This window comes from Beta vulgaris, chromosome 9 (assembly GCF_026745355.1).
Source record: "Beta vulgaris subsp. vulgaris cultivar EL10 chromosome 9, EL10.2, whole genome shotgun sequence".
In the NCBI taxonomy this organism is placed as follows: Eukaryota; Viridiplantae; Streptophyta; class Magnoliopsida; order Caryophyllales; family Amaranthaceae; genus Beta; species Beta vulgaris.
In genome coordinates, this window is record NC_079210.1 from 22,084,671 (window position 1) to 22,105,381 (window position 20,711).

The window sequence follows — 20,711 nt, forward strand, 5'->3', positions numbered from 1 at the left end:
CTGATTTGAACCTGGTTCGACCTGTGAGGGTCAATCTCTAGACCTGATCGAACCTAACCTGGGATTACCCAGACCTGACCGTAGTGGTGTCAGAAACAGATCTGACCGCTGGATCAACCTGATTCTGACCTGACTTGAACCTAGTTCGACCTATGAGGGTCAGTCCTCAAACCTGACCTGTTTTCATTTTCTTTATGAGGATCCACCCGTTGCGTATTTATTTTGGTTATTTGGATCAAAAGCAATATAATATTTGGTTTAGGTTTTCAGCATTTATGACTAGTTAGTGTATGTTTATTTTATAAAAAAGGTATGAGAAAAAATATCTCAATTGTAACTACTTTTTAAAAAATCATAACTAAAAAATTAATAAGATAATTATCGAGCTCCTCATGAGTTAATCAAGTTGAGTTGGGTCTTGCTTGACTCCACTCCTTTTGCATTTAAGTCAAGTGAACTTGAGCTGAACTTTGAATAATTTAACTGAGTCGAACATAAGCTACTTGTGAGCATCTAAACTCGATTAGCCCCTAATTCAAGTCCGATATGTCTACTTTAGGGCTAACAAATTCATATTAGTTAATGATCAGTTTAGATTAGTGAAAATGGCACACTCTACTCTAGTATGACAAATCAGATAGCATATTGTATGTGGCCCCTTTGTCATAAATTGTCAAGGTGGAGAAAGTCACGAGATGGAGTATTGTGAAAGGCAACATATCTTAATTGTAAGATAATCAAAACATCAAAGGAAATAAAAAGATCAAGAAATCATTGTATTAAGAAAAATAACCTATTAAAATGCAAAACATTATACATTGATTATCAATTGTGATCAAGAACTGCATGTGAAGATGGGACCGATTAACTAAGCAATTAGAATAACTAAATTAGAATAACTTAAGGAATCCAAATATGAAACTAACCAAACCCTTTAATAAAAAACAAAGAATAGGGAAAAATACTTATGGAATTCAAATACAATATTAATAGCATCTATATTCTAATTCAAACAATACAAATATTTTTTTTTCCTTACAGTTCACACATATTACTATCATCAAGATAAAAATGCAACTTCCTTCCGAAATTGTCAAATCCATAACTTTGATTCCGATTCTAAAATAAGATAGTAATTATTGCTAAACAGGATTTAAATTGATACAGAATTTTACCGGAAAATAAAAAAAACTCGATCAATCGAACGACATTTTAATACACAGATCTAATGCCTCACCAATCAGGCAATCACAATGATCTAATTTCTAAGCTAACTAAAAATTGAGCAATAACAAGGAAAACGCAGACTTCACGGGATAGCAGGCCACCAGTAATTGCACACCTCGCGGCGGCTCGCCGAACATCAATGTTGGAGGTAGACGAAACCGCAAGAGAGAGGAAATGGGATACGGAACAACCAGCAACAGCAGCACCGACAAGGCTCCGATTATAGGGAAATCGACGAGCGACGAGCGAAGATCGACACCACAGAACCGCGTAAAACACTAACCACCAACACTTCTACCACCACCACCACCACAGAACCGCCCTCACCACCATGAACCCGACCACCATAGACACCGCCGACACCGCCTTAACCTAACAAAACAAACCACCAAAACTCAAATTCGAACTGCAAAGCCCTAATTCGAGGAGAGAGAAAAACGTTTCTTAATAATTTGAAGAAATATTTGATGAAGATAATGAAAAGAGATAGAAGGATGGTGGTGCTAACCCACTAATTCGAACCCAGATCTGGAATTTTGGGGGTGCTTAAGTAAGGTGGTGTGGTGGTTGTCAAAGTGGGTGGTGGTGGAGAATGGAGCGAAAGAGATGGTCGTTGGTGGTGGAGAGAGGGTCGAGGTAGCCGGTTTTGGGTTTAGTATGAGAGAGATGATAGAAATTTAGTGTTTCATTTTAGAGTTTGTTTTTATAGGGGGGTTGATGTGGGGTTGTTTCAACTGTTGGATTAGATCTAATGGTCAGGATAGAAAGAAAGGAGAGATGAGAATTTCTGAAAAAGAAGGAGAAATTGGATTATTTTGGACCATTAGATCAATAAGATTATTATTATTATTATTATTATTATTATTATTATTATTATTATTATTATTATTATTATTATTATTATTATTATTATTATTATTATCATCATCATCATCATTTATATTATAATTGTTATTGTTATCATGTTATTTTATTATTATTATTTCGAATCATAATGCTTACCATAATCGAGTCATTAAAATTTTATATAAATCAGTAATTGATCGTATACTGGTAGTTAATATATAATAGTCGTTATTATTATCGTTAGTTATACTATTTTAGCATATGAAGAGTCGATGCTCATTAATAATCATTCACGTATTAGCTAGAATGGTTCCAATATTATTATATCGTACTGTCGCTATACTAATTTATAATCAATAGAATATTAGATTGGTTTTACAATTATTTTGATATCAATTTTATATATATATTAAAATGATTCAACATATTAGTATTTATAATTGTTATTGTTATTGTTAGTATTCCTGTTCTTATTTGTATTACTATTGCTACTATTACTGTTATTTTTTGTATTTTTACCTATTATCGTTGTCGCTTTATGTTTATTAGTATTATTATTCTCATTACCATCATAGCTATTTACAAACTTATATATCAATCATAATGCTTATAATAATAAATCATTTATATAAAGTTTGGAATTGATCGTCTACTCGTTATTATTGTAGTTGGTTATAATATATAATATTAAAACATATGAAGAGTCGTTCTACTTTTTTTTACTCATTAGAGTGGTTTTACGCAGTTGATTATTCATCTTAGCAAAACACAACTTGATATGGGTACAACATAATTTCGTCTACTGTATGGTTAAGCATGCTGCCTTGGATGAGGGCTAGCTGGTCGGTGACCCCAGTCTTAATGTCGTTTTAGCCAGCGCACAACCAACTAGGGACAAAGTTTGTGCTCCCAAGGAGTCATTCTCTCGTATCAGCACTAGTCCCATCGTTTGAGTTCCTTGTCAATTCGTGACTCTTGTCAACTGTGGCGACCAATGTCGTGAACTCCTTGATAAGAGGAGCAAACACATTCCATGGCATGCTAACAACTAACCATGTGCAGGATGAAGACCATGTAAGTAATCCATACTATAATTATGCTTCTAAGCCTTTTTTTAATGATTTCTAAAATTCTAGAGGTACCATCAACTTTGGAGAAGGTAGCTCCATGTAGTTATACCGACTCAGCCTTTGCAGATCATATTGCACTAATGGAGATTCCAAATAAGTGTATGTATTGTTCAACCTATGAAGTTCTATGATAGGACGTCTGATCTGATCTTATCCATGTAGGTATGATTCATCAACAAAGAAAAGAATTTGACCAAGGGTAGGCTTAATGGAAGTAGTGTTGTCCTTAAAATTACATAAGTTAGTAGAAAGCACCAAGGACATAGTTCTCTTGGGATCAGGCGGGGGAAGCACTTGAATTGGAATGGGAGGTTTTGTAATTGTAGCAGCACTAGGAGTATGGATAGAGCCGAAGGAGGTGGTTTTATTTACTTTTACATGACGATGAAGGTCATCCACAAAAAGGGGCATGTCCGATAGATAACTTATTTCTTATGGAAGACAATGATAAAATAATAAGAAAAATTATAATCAATAGAATATTAGATTGGTTTTACAATTATTTTGATATCAATTTTATATTAAAATGATTCAACATATTAGTATTTATATTGTTATTGTTATTGTTATTGTTAGTATTCATGTTCTTATTTGTATTACTATTGCTACTATTACTGTTATTATTTGTATTTTTACCTATTATCGTTGCCGCTTTATGTTATTAGTATTATTATTCTCATTACCATCATAGCTATTTACAAACTTACATATCAATCATAATGCTTATAATAATAAATCATTTATATAAAAGTTTGGAATTGATCGTCTACTCGTTATTATTGTAGCTGGTTATAATATATAATATTAAAACATATGAAGAGTCATTCTACTTTACGACCAGATATGCTAATTGGTCGTAAATAGAAGAAATTATCTACGACGAGATGAATTCTTGTCGTAAATAACGAGCATTTACGACCAGTTTTATTAAACTGGTCGTAAATATAAGAATTTTTTGCGACGAGATAGAAATCTTGTCGTAGATATCAAGATCTAAAATTTTGGCCAAAATTAGAGCGGGATTTATTCCCGGTTAACATTTGTTGAAATTTAAACCTTATATTGTAACCCACCCACCTCATCACCGACACATACACTCATCTCTCTCCTCACATTCCATACTATACGTCCATACACCCCCTCTCTTTCTCTCTCCTCTCTTCTTGTTCATCTTCAATTCCTCTCTCGTCAATCTCGTTTTTCTCTTCAAATTTTGTAGCAAATTTGAAGATCTTGAAAATTTCAGTGAAGAGGTTAGTATTTGTTATTTTGTCTAATTTGCACAGATCTAGATTATTTAAGGGTTTATTTTCGAAATAGGGTGCGAAATTTATGGGTTTTTCGCTTGATTTTTTTGAAATTTGAGGGTTTCAATTTTTTGGGGTTTGGTTTTTTTCGTCTGATTTTTTGTAAATGAAGAATTTTTTTTCCTTTTTTGGGCCTTTCTGTTCTTGATTTAGGGTTTGATGTGGGGTTGAGGGGGTGTGTTGGGGGAGTTGAGGGGGTGGGTTCGAAGGGGGGATAAGTCGGGGTTGGTTCGAAGAGGGGGGTGGGGTGGGCTCGAGGGGTTGAGGGGTGGGGGGTTTGAAGTTAGGGTTTGGTTTGTTTTTAGGTGGCGGCGGTTAGGGTTTCGGGGTTAAGTGGTTGGGGTTGGTGCTGGGCTCACTACTAGAAAAAGGCTATTCTCTGGACGCATTCTCCTCGACGCCTCCCTGCGAGCGTTGAGCCAACTCTTACTTCGCGTGTTTTATCGACGCGGAATCGTGTTAAGATAGAAAACGAAGCACGTGGCAAATACTATCCCACACCTAGCCGCGAATCCGAAATTTTTGAGCGAGAAAAAACTGAAACCACTACTACTGCAGCTCTGCCTCACCACTCTCATACCTTCAAAACTGAAACCCTCAAAATTCTCAGCCATCCCTTTGCTCAAATTATATTCGCTTCTCATTGGTATGTATCTAATTTATAGTTTGTTGTTTTTTTTCTTATAATTTTCATGATTAATGTGATTTGCAAGAATAAAAAACAAACAGATTTCGATTCGTGTGAATTGTTTTTTAAGCGATTGTGTTCCTAGAAAATAGTTGACTGAGTTCCTAATTAGAATGTAATCGTATTCTGGTGATCCTGCCTCATCTTTGATTAATTTTCTTTTGATTTATTGGGTATGTAAGCCATCAAAAATCCTAATTTCTTTCTTCTTCAAATCTGTTGCTTAAATCTTTCAGAGAGCGAGAAGAGAGAGATAGAGGGATATTGCTCGTCAGAAATGGGTCAGTTCTTCATCACTTTTCCTTTATTTCCATCCAACTTTGGTCTGATCATTTAAATCATGAAGGTTTGCGTAATTGGTATTTATTTTTTAAGATTTTTATCTGCAACAGTTTCAGGGCTCTTCCTATTCAATCTGATGAGCATCTTAAGATCTACCTAATGAAGCTTTGTGCATACAAATGATGTTCTTGCAAAGTCTAAATTCTGGTGAACTCTTAAATCATTTTGAAAATAATGTTTTCGAATTATGGGTCTTTAAGGAATGTAGTGGGTAGATTTTCAAATTTATCTGAGTAACTGGGAGATGTGATTATGAGAATCTGGGGTGGATGATTAGTCCTTAAGGGTTAGTTAAGTTTACTTTGATAGGAAGATTGAAATTCTACACTGTGAAGAAAAATGCTTGCAAATTTGCATTGTTGCTCTTTTGTGTAGCTATTGCTAGTGTAATGGTGTTGCTGTTGATTCTTATTTCATTTTTATGTGTTTTTTTCTTCTGAATTTCTCTAATAACGACCCTTGATAAATCTCTAATAAATCAGATCATTTGATTTTTGTTGATATATTCTTCAATGTAATATGTAATGATGATGTTGTACTAAGGTTTCTAAATATATGTTTCAGATTCCTCTAAACTATTACGCACACTTATAAGATCAAAATTAGACCATTTTCTTTTGTCAATTAAGGCACTCTCCTACAGTAGATGTTGCAATTATTTTAATGAATTTTGTAATAAAGGCTACTGGTGAGGACGAGTCTTTGGTCACTTTTGCCATTGGTTGATATATTTGACTTCTGTAGTCTAACAAAGGCATAAGTGACAGACCTGCAATGATTTTTAATGAGCAAGGATGAACATATGATGCATGCCAAATGACTCCATGTGCCTGAATTTGATTCAGTGTTTGGGGCTGATTATTATCATTGTTGTCGAATCGCTTGCAAGTTGTGACTTTGTTCTGTATTAATATTATGAATCGAGCTATTGTTGTCTATTTTTTGGCTCAAAGTTTATTGATTTTCTGTTACCAGGATTTTTCTGGGCGGTGGCGGTGGCGGCGGTGGGAAGCTGTGGTCTTCATTCTTTTTTGTTTCTCGTTTTTTTTTTCTATTTTTTCATGCCATTTTTGTTTTTCCTTTTTTTCGTTTTAAATTTTGATTTTAAATTTAGGCCTTTTTTCTGATTTTTTTGGCGTTGCAGGTGTAAATAAAGGCGGCGGCGGCGACGGTGGTAGGGAAGACTGGCGGCGGTGGTGGTCAGGCTGGGACCAACACGGAGTGGGTATAGGTTGTTCAATTTCTGGGTTCAAATTCCAGGAATTACAAAACTAGAATTTTTGGCATTTATTGATTTATTTGTAAAATTTATTTTGATTGAATTGTATTTTTTAGTTTAAAGTTGTAGAAACTACTTTTAAGTTGTATTTGTTTTAAGTTGTATGAGATAATAAAAATTATTAATAAAAATATAGTTTTTTAATTTATTATTGTTTATTTTTTTTAATGACAATGTAGTTTATTAACATTAGATTGTAAAAAAAAGAAATTAGCAATTATGTTTAGTTGTATATTTCTTTTTTTTTTTTTAATCACATTTGTGACCAGATTTATGGTCGTAGATGACTAGCAATTGCGATCGGATCTAAATCTGGTCGCAAAAGGTTTTTACGACTAGTTTTTTTAAATATTATTTGCGACGAAGCCTTTTACGACCACTCGCGACCACATGCGTTTCTGGCCGTAAAAGGCTTTTTACGACCAGATTTCAGTTATTTGCGACCAGAAATTTGGTCGTAAATAGCAGTTTTTCTTGTAGTATAGTGATTAGGGGCAACCTATAATTAGCGACTGACTGATGGACGCCTCTAAATGTAAGTGGCTTTAGCAACACTTCAAGTTTTGTGCCTGAAAAAGGTGGCATTAGGGGTAACCAACAATTAGCGACAAGCATATGGTTGCCTCTAAACATAAGTGTCTTTAGCAACACCATAACTTGTCTGTCTCTAAAAGGTGGCATTAGAGGCAACCAACAATTAGCGACAAGCATATGGTTGCATCTAAACATAAGTGTCTTTAGCACCACCATAACATATCTGTCTCTAAAAGGTGGCATTAGGGGCAACCTATAATTAGCGATGGACTAATTAGAGGCAACAAGAAAATTGCTTCTAAACACCATTAGAGGCTACAAATATATATTTAGATGCAATTTTGGCTTGCCTCTATATGTAGTATTTTTTGTAGTGTCAAAAGCGCCCTCGAAGGTATGGGTTTGTGCGATAAAGATATTACTAAAAAATCTACTGTTTTAGTAGGGTTCAGTGGAGAGGCTCAACACACTGTCGGAGAGATCACATTGCCAACGCTAGCCAAAGGCGTCAACCTGCCAACCAGATTCAACGTTGTGGATTGCCCGTCCGCGTATAACATCATTCTCGGCACTCCATGGATACACAAGATGAAGGTCGTCCCCTCAACTTATCATCAGTCGCTGAAGTTTCCAACAAAGTGGGGGGTCCAAGAAATAAAGGGCGAGCAGAAATCTGCAAGAGAATGCTATAATTCGTCGCTCAAAACCCCAAAAGTGTCCATCTAGCAATTAACGGATGGATCAGCGCCTGAAGCGCCCAGCAAGCAGGACGTGGATGAAGTGATGCTCGATCCATCCGTCCCTGATCATGTCGTTCGAATCGGAGCGACGTTGTCGCAAGAAATACGAGGTCAGTTAGTTGATTTTGTGAAAACTAACCAAGATTGTTCTGCTTGGTCCCATGAGGATATGACAGGAATCAGTCCTGACGTCATTACGCATAAGCTCAACGTCGACCCTGCTCACAAGCCTGTAAAACAGAAAAGACGAGGTTCAAAAGACCGTGTTAGCCTGTAAATCAAGTCATCAATGACGAGGTTCAAAAGCTGATCGATACCGGAAAGATCCGTGAGGTAAAGTATCCAGATTGGTTAGCCAATGTCGTGGTGGTCAGCAAAAAGAACGGGAAGTGGAGAGTCTGCATCGACTTCACAGATTTGAACAAAGCATGTCCCAAGGATCCATTCCCTCTCCCTCATATAGATGCAATAGTTGACGCGACGGCAGGTCACGAGCTTTTAACGTTCATGGACGCGTATTCCGGGTACAACCAAATATTGATGCATCCGGACGACCAGGGAAAGACCGCGTTTGTTATTGCTAAAGGTATATATTGTTATATAGGTTATGCCTATTGGTTTGAAAAATGCAGGTGCCACATATCAGCGATTGGTCAACCAAATGTTTAAAGATCAGCTGGGCGACACTATGGAAGTATTCATAGACGATATGCTCGTCAAATCCAAGCGAGCAGACAATCACATCCAGCATCTGTCGGAGGCTTTTGACGTCCTGCGAAGGTATGGCATGAAATAAAATCCCACTAAGTGCACATTTGGAGTGTCTGCAGGGAAGTTCTTAGGGTACGTCGTTACGCAACGAGGAATTGAAGCCAGCCCGGATCAAATAAAGGCCATCATCAACATTCAATCTCCATGAAGCGTCAAGGAGGTGCAAAAGTTGACCGGTCGTGTAGCCGCGCTGAATCGTTTCATATCCTGGTCGTCTGAAAAATGCCATCTATTTTATGACGTCCTAAGAAAGAATAAGGGCTTCGACTGGTCGCAACAACACGAAGACGCGCTGCAGAAACTTAAAAGCTACTTAGCGTCACCGCCACTGCTGTCGAAGCCAAACATCGGAGAGACGTTGCAGCTCTATCTTGCGGTAAGCAATGTGTCCGTCAGTGCCGTCCTGACGCAGGAAGCGGAAAGCCAGCAGCTACCAATCTATTATGTCAGTAAGTCTCTACTAGACGCGGAGACCAGGTATTCTTCATTAGAAAAGCTCATTTTAGCAATACTCGTAGCTGTTAAAAAGCTTAGGCACTATTTTGAAACACATACTGTTATCGTTATGGCTAACTATCCTATAAAGTCTGTCTTGCGACACCCAGAATTGACAGGAAGCATGAGCAAGTGGGCAATAACACTCAGTGCATACGACATCCAGTTTCATCCAAGAACAGCTATCAAGTCACAAGCTTTGGCTGATTTTGTGGCAGACTTTAGCCCCGAGCTAGAAAAGCTTGCGGACGACGAAGTCGCAAAGATTAATGAAGTAAACGACGATTCTTGGATATTGTTTGTTGATGGGTCTTCTAACTTTCGTGGTGCAGGTCTGGGCATCGTGCTAAAGTCGCCACAAGGGGGCAAGATAGTACGAGCCATTTGCTGTGAATTTAGAGCGACGAATAACGAAGTCAAGTACGAGGCGCTCATAGCAGGAATGTCGTTAGCAGAAGACATGGGAGCAAAAGCATTGAAAGTCTTCAGTGATTCACTGCTGATAGTCAGCCAAGTCAAGGGCGAATTCGCGGCAAAGGACTCTAAAATGGCCATGTATTTAGAAATAGCTCAGCGTAAAAGTAAAGTGTTTAATTCATTTGACATTTTGCAGATACCTAGGGACCAGAATACGCAAGCGGATGCATTGGCCAATCTCGGATCTTCTTTAAGGGACATTTCATTTACGTCCGTCCCTAGCTATAGTTCATTTGGCGAATCCTGCTATCGCTAGGAGCGTTGGGGACGTTGTCACGACGACGGTCGAACAGCTTCAAAGCAACTATGAGGTCGTCAATAACATCGGTAATCCCGAATCTGAGAGCGACCCTGACGCCAAGGAGGTAAGTATCAGTTGGACAAAACCGCTTCATGATTTCCTTGCTAACAACGTACTCCCAACAGATAAGGCGGAAGTACGCAGAATTCGGTTCAAGGCGTCGCGATACATACTCATTCAAGGAGTACTGTTCAAAAAATCTGCCGCAGGCCCCTACCTGCGTTGTTTGGAAAAGGATCAGTGGGGCAAGTCCTGAAGGACATGCATGAAGGCACTTGTGGAAATCACTCAGGAGACGCAGTTTATCCAACCGAGTGTTGCGCATGGGATACTATTGGCCAACAATGAAGAAAGGCGCAATAAATTATGTCGCCAAATGCGATAGTTGTCAATGACATGCAGGTATGACGCAGAAACCTTGTGAACTTTGCATCCTACTCTAACACCTTGGCCTTTCATGAAATGGGGCATGGACATATTTGGCAAATTACCTCCAACCCCAGGTCAGAAGGTCTTTATGTTGGCACTAACTAACTACTTTTTAAGTGGATTGAAGCAGGTTCTTTTCAACAGGTACGCGATAAGGAAGTGATTTCTTTTATATACACTAACATTATTTGCAGGTTTGGTGTTCCGTCCGAGATAGTATGCGACAATGGGTCGCAGTTCATTAGCAATGAGACAAGACGTTTTTGCGATGAATGGAGCATAACGTTGTTAACGTCAACACCAAGATACCCGCAAGCCAATGGACAGGCTGAGTCCAGTAACAAGACGATCATTGACTCTTTGAAGAAGCGACTCAGAGCCAAGAAGGGTATATGGGAGGAGGCGTTGCCTTCCATCTTATGGGCTAATCGCACGACACCGCGCACTGCGACTGGACAAACACCGTTCTCACTAGTCTATGGTTGTGAGGCTGTCCTACCTTCAGAGGTGAGTGTCCTGACTGCGAGATGTAGCCTAGCGACGGAGCGACAAAACCACGATGAACTGATAAACGACCTAGATACCATTGAAGAGTTGCGCGACGTAGCATTGGTACGCATGGCGCCCCAGCAACAAATAGTAGCGAGGAGCTTTAATAAAAACGTCCAAGCCAAATCCTTCGTCGAAGGTGATTGGGTTCTAAGGAAAGTATTTCAGAACACACAAGAGGCTAACTGCAACATCCCGTTTTCCCGAGCTGCTAGGTAAGCACACTTAAGATTCACTAATCACAATCAATGCTTAATAAGCCTCGAATAATATATTTAGCAGCGGAACATAACCTAGAAAACGATCCTGGACCTGTGGGTTATTAGCCCACAAAACAAAATCCTTTATATAAGACTTCAATTACATCGATATCTCGACTAATATTCTTAAATATTGTATACAAGAAATATAAATATCTAATCTCAAATACACTATCTAGATACAAACTCAATCCATAAGCTACAACGACATCTTTATCTTGCTTTACTTCAGAATCCTGAGCTCACAACACCAAACCTGCAACAATATTTCACTCTGCCACCTACCAAGTGACAGGCCACAGAAATGACAACACTATCAGCAAAGCTGAGTACACACTGTGTAATAGAAAATACAAGTTTAGGTGTATTTTGGAAACTAACACATAATTATAATAACAGATAATCACATTCGACTCAGTTATTATAGTTTCACAAAATCAATTCGTTTGGCATGAACGGAGTGGAGAGGGGTACCACGCATACCAGCTGTCTCCAAACTATTGAGGGTTGTCACCCAGCCTTTTATTGTTATGCTTGCAAGACTTACCCGGACATGTCCTATAATCAGGAGTTCGCCCTTCCTGGAAGGCAACAGCTAGGGACTCTACCGCCCTACTCGGGGTGCCTATTCATGCCTCACTTTCATGTTTATAAAATAAGATATTTAATGATCCATACTTGAATCCTCAATACTCATAACATAACACCATATTCGACCTTATCTGGTCTAAACTCATATCCGAACCATTTCCTCATTATCATACCAAATCGTATTTTGAGAAATATAGTATTTTCGAACGATTTCGATAATTGAACAAAATGATACTTTTATAATAATCCAATAGCAATTCACAACTAACTCAGAGATGTATCTATAATCATGGCCATTACCAAAACGATATATGATATCCAAAATTCATATTAACGCCCACGGGAGCATTTAAATATATTTTGCTGAACCCAAAGGTTACCTCAACTCTATAATACGAAACCTCCAAGCATCATAACTTGATTTCCCATATCATCTTGAATTATATACGTCTACATAGCCATTCTCCAACAACCATCTCAGATAACATCAATAATCAATAACCAAACTTAAACTAATTCCCAATTCACAAATTATCAACCTTTAGCATTCTAATTTCCTTAATCCTTAATTAATTCTATAACTTCGATGATATTAGCTACATCGACTTGCATCCCAATTCATAATCATAATTCCAAATTATATAACTAAACAAACTAAACATAACTCACAACTGTACCTAAATCAAGCACCTAATTGTGCTACCAACAATTATATTGAGAATATAAAGCTAGCTCGACTCGTAAATAAACCTCAATAAACTGATTTCTATGTTGCACTCAAATCCTTAACCAATATATCAATTCCAACATTATAATCTCCTTCATAATTCCGAATGATACTCCATTCCAAAATCATCCTCCAATAATCACCTCATAACAATAACAATAACAACAACCAATCTTAACTATTCTAATTATCTTCTTCTAACGCAACCATTATGCTAATAAAACTGAATCCCGCAAATAGAAATTAATGAAGTCATTCCCATAACTCATAACTCGACTTCATACATATCAACTCCAACTACAATAATTATAACAGTTTCCCAATTCTAAGATTAGGACTTCCCTCGCATCATCAACAACGACTATCCAATAAGAACAATATACAACAAACAATAGGCAACAGCTTCACAGCAACTCCACCACAACCACAATGACAGAACAACAATAACCCAACAACACTACTAGCAACAACAACAATACAATCCACAACAACTTCACCACAACCACCACAACAATCACAACAACAATAACATAACAATCCACCTTAATCATCATAATTACTCCACAAGTCCATGTACTAAACACATTCCATTAAGAATCATAATCGTAATGACTTAGTGTATAAGTGTTGTTTAGGTCAAATGAAACATCTCTAATGAACCTTAGCATGTTATACTCATGTAATATACTCAATATACACATAATAGAAAACACACCATAAGTAAATTCATACATGCTTTACACTAGAAAGAAACAATCACCTAACTATAGGTATGGAAATCTCTAGGGTAAAACCAAACTAAGTGTGTACCTTAACTAAGGATGCTTAAAGCCACGAAATTCCTTAATCCACTTGGTTAACTACTCCTACAGCTTCCCCTGAATGTATAAAATGCTAAAGATTAGTTTCAACAAGCTTATAGATATGAAAAACTAAGCTTAAATACAAGAGGTGTAAATGTTGAACTTACAGCAACTTATGTGATCTTTCAGCAAGGTTTTCTATATGAGTTTAAGGTCTAAAGGTTGGAACCAAAGCTTAAAATACTTTGTATGGATGTTAGAAGAGTTTATGTAAGAAAAGTGGGTGTCCAAGAGGAAGAAATAAGAGAAAAGAGAGAAAATCCAGAACAGGCTTTTATAGTCTGTTCTGGCGGTACCCCAGGGGGGGAAACCTCTTCTGGGCAAGGTCGGTTTCTTGGAGTTTTTGGGTGATTCTTGCTTGAGGTGTTAGCCTAAGGTGTTGGCTTTCATGCATAAAAAGTCTTTGAGAGATCGACACTTAAGTAGCTGCTAAGCAGCTTTCTTTGAGGATAGGTCTGAGCTGTAATTTCAGCTGGCCAGGTTTTACTTGTAAGCAATTTACCTTATTGAGCCACGTAATTCTTGGGCATAAATGACCATTTTAACCTTAAGACATCCCAAGCATGTCATATATAAGTTTGGTTAGGTTCTGAGCTCGGATTCAATCCCAAATGGCTCTTTAACTGGAAGTTCATCGCTACCCGATAAAACAATCTCCAAAGATTTTCATAATCTTAATGTTTAAGGCTCTCAAGGACTTTCTCATTATCTATTGGTTTCCAAAGCCTTATTAGCCAATAAGAATGATGGTTCTTATCCTCTTTGACCTTTCTTAACCATTAAGAATGATGATGCTTATCCACAAGCTTTCTTAACCATTAAGAATGATGACTTATCCACAAGCTTTCTTAACCATTAAGAATGATGATCTTATCACAAGCTTTCTTAACCATTAAGAATGATGATGCTTATCCAAAGCTTTCTTAACCATTAAGAATGATGTGCTTATCCACAAGCTTTCTTAACCATTAAGAATGATGATGCTTATCCACAAGCTTTCTTAACATTAAGAATGATGATGCTTATCCACAAGTTTTTAACCACTAAGAATGATGATGCTTATCCACAAGCTTTCTTAACCATTAAGAGTGATGATGCTTATCCATAAGCTTTCTTAACCATTAAGAATGATGATGCTTATCCACAAGCTTTCTTAACCACTAAGAATGATGATGCTTATCCGTAAGCTTTCTTAACCATTAAGAATGATGATACTTATCCACAAGCTTTTAAATAAAGGTTCTTAAAAACAGGGCTATTACACTAACGCAGGTAAGCTAGGACAGAAGTGGGAAGGACCATACCAAATTAGTAACGTGGTAGGCAACGGAGCCTACCAATTGGTCCGACGTGACAAAAGATCCGTGTCACGTAGCTGGAATGCCACACACCTCAAACGATACTTCTTTTAAGCTGAGTAGTAAGCTTTGTTTTCCCAATCGTAAAAAAAAAATAATAAAAAAAAGAAAGATATAGATAGATGGTAATGCTATTATATCTGTGTCGCTAGCTGCTAGCGACCATAGTGTTCTCTCACTAGGTATTGTTGAATTTCAGGGAAGTTATTCCCGTCCATCTTGTTAACGTTCCGACGATTCTTCACACGACATCAGGCAGATTTGCATTTTGCTACCATATAAAGTTTTTGGTCACTATTGCCTCAACTGACGTTATGACAGGGGCACGGTCATTTTAAAGCTATAACTGTTGACGACATTTCATCTATCTCTCTGACAAACACACGTAAGTTTCTATATATTTCCTATATGAGTTCTAAAGTCGTTTAGCCCAAACGTTACGTCTGAACGACCAAAGATGGCTTTTATTAAGTCCAAACATTACGTCTGAACGACCAAAGATGGCTTACTGAGCGTGACATCCTCTAGAAGCGTCAGAATAACGACTGAGACACATACATGAGACATAAAGCAAGGACATAAGATCAACTTTGCTAAAATCCAAGCATCAAACGTAATGGTCACCCCGTAGGTGACCCAAAAAGTTTAAACGATAAAAAGTTATGATCACCCCCATGGGTGAACCAAAAGTACATTACAAACAGTCACTCCTTCGAGCGACCTATAACAAAAGTTTGATTAAAGTTTAAGTAAAAGGGGGGATGATATAAAATGCCTAGAAATCAAGCAACAGGGACCTCCTCAGCTTCCTTCTCCTCGGACGCTTCAGCTGGTAAGACAGTGGTGGAGCCTCCTTCTCAGTTTCGGGGTCAGGGGGTACATCACGCTATGAACCGGAACAAGACGGGGGTTTTCATTAACTTTTGATGAAGAGTCCGCCGTCGCAACCAAGTTTTCTTCGTCCATCAGATCCTTCATTGACCCCATGAATTGAAGGTACAGGTCAATATCCTTTTGTGGCATCCACGATGTCGTCTTCTTCATCAGGAACTGATACATGAATTTAGCCCTGACCCGAGTTGTCACTTCAGCCTCAAGAAGGTCCAGCTCATTCTTCTGTGCGTCAATACTCGCTTGGAGATTCTTGATCTCCTGAGCGAAGAGTCTTCAGCTTAGTCGCCCTCTGCCTAATCTCTTCCAGCTCTCTCCGTTTTTCTTAAAGCTCCCCATGTCCTCCATAGCCTTCTTGTAAGACTAATTTAGCGGCTTTGGACTTCGCGTCCAATTCAGCTTCTCCATTCTCTGCTTCATGGACAGGTGACCGTTCAGCAGAGACGAGATTCCCTCTTAGCATTAGGAGATGTTGAGAAGACTGCACAAGAAAAGATAGGATATCTGTTAGAAGTCGTAAGTCATTATAGCATAGTGTGTCAAAGGGGACAACAAGTGTCTATACCTGGAATAGGAGCTCTAGCACGTCTGACATCATGCGGGGGAGAGTGTGGTCCTTGATCCTTTCCATTGCGCTGGGAAAGAGGAACCTATCAGCTTCAGGCCATATGGACCTCTCCAACGACATAAAGTCGTTAGGGACGGTCACAGTATAAGAAGGCCCACTCTTGTCTGGAGGGGCCAGGAAGTCAGTTTTGCGCGTCTTAGACGCAACGTCATGCTCGTCGTCCAAATGGACGACAACTGCTGTGTCTTTCTTCGTTGACGCTGACGACAGAGACGCAGCGTCGTTAGAGGACTCCTTCTTGCGTTTGCGCAGCATCTCAGCTAACGCTTGACCGTCCAAACTCCCCTTAGGACGCGATTGCGATGAACCTATCCAAGAGTGTCTGAGTCAATAACACGAAACCCTTCCTTGGAAAGTCCTACTCAAAAATAAAAAGTCAGAAAGAATAGATAGACTAACCAGATGCCATAGATGAAGAACTGTCTTGAGAAGCAAATAAAATCCTTCTGAATTGCCTATCTTCCTCTGGCACCTTTAGAAATTTGTCACAGAGACTCTGAGATTCGTCGCACTGTCGACAGCAGTTTTGGGTTAAGACCTGCAGTAGAAACGATGTAAGAGTGGTGTTAATGACATGACACGAACTTAAAAAGACTGAAAACAAACACACCTTCGGTATTCCAGCCGCCAGCCAGAGACGTCCCAGCTTCCCCTAACGACGACCTCTTCACAAACACAAACCTGTTTTTCCAACCTCTGTCATTCGACTGTATTCCCCCGACCAGAGGCTCTAACCTCGCCTTTGCATGTAGGGCTATCCTATTTTTTGCTTTGACCCTAATCTCATAGTGTAACAGTAAGTCGTGAAGGGTGAAGGCTTCTTCCCACGACGTCGTCACCCTGTCGATAACACTTAGAATCCTCCAGACTTGGGGCATAATTTGCCCGGGGCTGATTTGGTAAATTTGCATCAGATCCCTTGCCAGGGGGGTGAAGGGAAGTCTAAGGCCTATTTTGAAAGTGTATTCGTAGAGCACTACCCATTTTTGGGGACACGACTCTGGTGGTTCGTCAGACTCAGCGTTCCTAATGATAGTACTTTTGGGCAAATTCCCTAAGTCTAAGAACTTTAAAAGATCCTCTTTTGATATCGTTGACAGTTCATCCTCATTTTCTACCCTTAGTTCTACAGCTTTCTCTTTCCCTTTCGATTTTTCTTGATTTTTTACAAAAGTCCTAATGATATGTCTGCTAGATGCCATGAGAACAGTAGAAGAAGAGAAAGTAGAACGAATTAAAGGGAATAACGAGCGGAAGAGTGGAAATTACCTGGTGTCAGCGTCGATATTCTTGGTGAGAGAATAATGAAAGTAAAGAAATTGCCTTACTTGAAGAAAGAGAAAGATTTGATGAAGTTGGAGTTAAAGTTGGGATCTTTAAACCGCCCAAGTTATTTATGCCAACAATGAGTAATCATGACAATCGTGCCAACGGTTATAATTAAAACGGCTATTTAAAAAGAAAACTACCTTTTGTATTTTGAGACCCTTGAACTACCAAAAATAAACTGCTCAAACGGATCTCCTTTCCTTCCTTGTGTCTCCTTGGGAATTTTTTCTATAATTGACAAAAGCGAGATTTTTCTTGTGATTTTTGATATCTTAATGACTTAGATAGAATTTCATCTGATTTATTGATTATTCTTATTGTCTCATGGGTTTTGTGTCACCCCGATTCAACAATTGGGGGCAAACTGTTATGGGTGAATTTTTTGACAGGATGATGCTGACGCAACGACGCGACGACTCGATGCCATGATGCCGTCTGACATGATGACGAAGTAATTATGACTTGAAGACACAGCGAAGGACGCGAGATTGGAGCAGAGCATTAAGTGGTAACGGTCCAGCTAAATAAGGAAAGAGAGTAATGAGGCATAAATTCAGCCATTGAAGAGCACAAATCAAGACGTTGGAGCGTAAGTGGAGAAGATTTCCTAGGCACCTCACCCAGATCGAGTGGGGGATATCTTGGCCATCGCCGCCGTCAAGATCGACACCCGTCAAGCGCTAAGGTGTCATACCCCTCGAGTAAACCAGGGGGCCCTGGGTAAATTCGAGTGAGGTCGCCTCCACAAGACGCCTGGGACTCATTGGCTCCCAAGTGACAACTGGCGAGGTCTCAGAGCCTCCTCGAGTTACCCAAGGCTGATCAGCCCCTGGGTAGCCTCGAGTAAGTCCTCTGAATTTCCTCAAGTTACCTGGGGCTCATTGGTCCCTGGGTAACCCCGAGCGAGGTCCCCTAGCTTCCTCGAGTTACTTGGGGCTCATTGGCCCCTGGATAACCTCGAGCGAGGTCTCTTAACTTCCTCGAGTTGCCTGGGCTCATTGGCCCCTCGGTAACCTCGAGCGAGGTCTCTTGACTTCCTCGAGTTGCCTGGGGCTCATTGGCCCCTGGGTAACCTCGAGCGAGGTCTCTTTACTTCCCCGAGTTACCTGGGGCTCATTGGCCCCTGGGTAACCTCGAGCGAGGTCTCTTGACTCCCTCGAGTTTCCTAGGGCTCATTGGCCCCTGGGTAACCTCGAGCGAGGTCTCTTGACTTCCTCGAGTTACCTGGGGCTTATTGGCCCCTGGGTAACCTCGAGCGAGGTCTCTTGACTCCCTCGAGTTACCTGGGGCTCATTGGTCCCTAGGCAACCTCGAGCGAGGTCTCTTGACTTCCTCGAGTTGCCTGGGGCTCATTGGCCCCTGGGTAACCTCGAGCGAAGTCTCTTGACTTCCTCGAGTTACCTAGGGTCATTGGCCCCTGGGCAACCTCGAGCGAGGTCCCTGAAGAGCATCCGAACGATTTCCGCAAAACACGCGGCATTGACGGTGGTCCCTCCACCATATTTCGCGTGGGGCTAATGTTTGGGCCCAATATGACCTAATGGGCCACTACCTGCCCCAAGGCCCCAGGGCTCGTTGCCAGCGTGGAAGTCCTCCCAGTGGGACCCACCAGCCAGCATGGAAGTCCTCTAGTGGGACCCACCAGCCTTAAATTCTGTGGCAACATGGTAGGGACATTCTTCACACATTTCAACACCTATAAATAATGGGAAGATCCCCATTTATTGAGGTAAGAAATTCTAGACAATCCACTTCACAGATCCCAATTAATACACATCAACTGACTTGATCGTCGGAGGGGCGATCCCGGATCCACCCCGGGATAGTCTAACTCTCGTCCTGTGCAGGTCTCCCAGTGATCTTCGAGCATCCGGCCCTCATCAACCTTAATCTCGATCAATCCTGCATAATACAAGTTTTTACCCGAAATAGTAACGAAAACATGTTATCTCTAGTTATTCAAAGACGAATTGCAAAATATTGTAATTATAATGATTATTATTGTTAACCTTAATTATTTGACCATGATTATAATATTATTTAATAATAATAAAATCAACTAATAAACAATAATACAAGTATAATATTATACATTGTGGTACTTTAACAAAAAATTCTAATAATAACATAATCAGCTTATAGTAATATGAATAACAAAATAATAGCCAATAATACAAATATTTAATAAAATAATAGACACTAATACAAGTATAATACTATATAATCATTGTGACACTTTAATTAAAATTCTAATAATAACATAATGGACAATAATACAAATGTTTATTGAACATTGACTTTTTGGACCTTATTGGACCTTATTAGACTTTGGGTGCGTTCTGTTCAACTTAAAAAATTAAGTTTCAGGTCCAATAAGTTCAGGTAAGTTCAGATAAGTTCAGATAAGTTGCAATAAGGTCTAATAAGGGCAATAAGTTCCAATAAGGTCCAATAAGTTCCAATCAGGTGCAATAAGTTCCAATCTGGTGCAATAGGTTCCAATCAGGTCTAATAAGGTCCAATAAGTTTCAATCAGGTCTAATAAGGTCCAATAAGGTCCAAATAGTCAATGTTTAATAAACATTTTTATTATTGTCCATTATTTTGTTATTCATAATTTCATATCACTATAATTATTAACTGATTATGTTATTATTAGAATTTTAATTAAAGTACCATAATGATTATATAGTATTATACTTGTATTAGTGTCTATTATTTTATTAATTATTTGTATTATGTCTATTATTTTATTATTTATTTGTATTATGTCTAGTTGATTATGTTATTATTAGAATTTTTTATTAAAGTACCACAATGTATAGTATTATACTTGTATTATTGTCTATTATTTGATTATTCATATTACTATTAGGTGATTATATTATTATTAAATAATATTATAATCATGGTCAAATAATTAAGGTTAACAATAATAATAATAAATTA

At 38.8% G+C, this 20,711-nt stretch overlaps 1 long non-coding RNA gene across 1 annotated transcript; it reads left to right on the forward strand.

Moving 5' to 3' along the window:
* The first annotated feature begins 4,709 nt into the window (after positions 1 to 4,709).
* LOC125493361 (uncharacterized) lies at positions 4,710 to 5,695 on the forward strand. The gene is made up of 3 exons (XR_007269915.2): positions 4,710 to 5,156; positions 5,435 to 5,479; positions 5,591 to 5,695. It is a non-coding gene; the product is annotated as an uncharacterized LOC125493361 (long non-coding RNA).
* Positions 5,696 to 20,711: the final 15,016 nt, after the last annotated feature.